Source organism: Paramormyrops kingsleyae, chromosome 12 (assembly GCF_048594095.1).
Source record: "Paramormyrops kingsleyae isolate MSU_618 chromosome 12, PKINGS_0.4, whole genome shotgun sequence".
NCBI classification, from domain to species: domain Eukaryota; kingdom Metazoa; phylum Chordata; class Actinopteri; order Osteoglossiformes; family Mormyridae; genus Paramormyrops; species Paramormyrops kingsleyae.
Window position 1 is genome coordinate 372115 of NC_132808.1, and position 1052 is coordinate 373166.

The 1052-nt window shown below is 36.1% G+C and overlaps 1 long non-coding RNA gene across 1 annotated transcript; it reads right to left on the bottom strand.

Moving 5' to 3' along the window:
* Window positions 1-261: 261 nt before the first annotated feature.
* Window positions 262-823, bottom strand: LOC140577745 (uncharacterized). The gene is made up of 3 exons (XR_011981876.1): window positions 725-823; window positions 589-651; window positions 262-505 (listed from the first exon to the last, which is right to left on the bottom strand). It is a non-coding gene; the product is annotated as an uncharacterized lncRNA (long non-coding RNA).
* Window positions 824-1052: the final 229 nt, after the last annotated feature.

Here is a 1052-nt window from a genome sequence, read left to right on the forward strand (position 1 = left end):
GTCTGCGTGGGCTCCGGGTCAGTCCAGAGAGAGCATGCAACATCATAGTGGCTTGTGTTGTGCTTCACAACATTGCCACTATAAGAGGAGAGAGCCACCCTCCTTGTATTGAAGAAGATGGCCCAGAGGAACCCCTAAAGATTTTTGCACAGAGATGGAAGACTTTTGAGAGACAGGATTTGTCAAAAATTACTTTTATTAAATTGTTTGCACTGGTCTGCAGTGCAATTCATTTCTTTATTTCCTGAAAAACAATGAAAGTAAAATGAAATAAAATGTGTTTTTTATTTATTACATTGCTTTATATACAACACTTAACATGCAACAGATTAATATTCACACAAGTTCTCACCTTAAGGCGATGCTCCAGTAATTCAATTTCTAGTGTTGCTTTTTTAATGGATAGCCTTCTCTCTTCCATTTGAAGCTGTATAAGGTCCATCTCCATGTCACTTTTTCTTATTTGTTTTTGAAGATGCACCTTATACAGCTCCTTTGCTGGCAACTAGGAAGGCAAAAATAATTAAATAAATGAGATTCTGTCAGACAATAAAATTTAAATATGGACAACTGCACACAAATTCTTACACTGCTTAGATCGCGCATTGAGGTTGAAGGACCTTCATCTGTGGGTAAATCCCCAGGTATGTACTGTGAAAGGACAATGACAGTTTGTTACTCTAATGTAAAAAGGGGGCATGCATTATAATGGTATGCATTATACCTCAGTGGATCTACCAGCATTGTCCACTTCTGTCACAGCAGATGTGGTCTCTTCATCGTCATCTTCATCTTTCAGTGGAAATATGCAAGTATACATTATCTGGCAAAAACAAAAAAAACAAAATATCTAAAAGCAACTAAAGGTACCTGACAACAAAACACAACTGTGACAGACAGTGTTCTTTCTGTAGGGTCCAATAATACAATCCCTCTATTAGTATCTATAAGAAAATACAACCCATAAAATTCTCAATATTAAAGAAAAAACAATAATGCAGGAAAAAAACATGTCAAAGTAATACAACTAAGATCACAGTAGCCTATACATC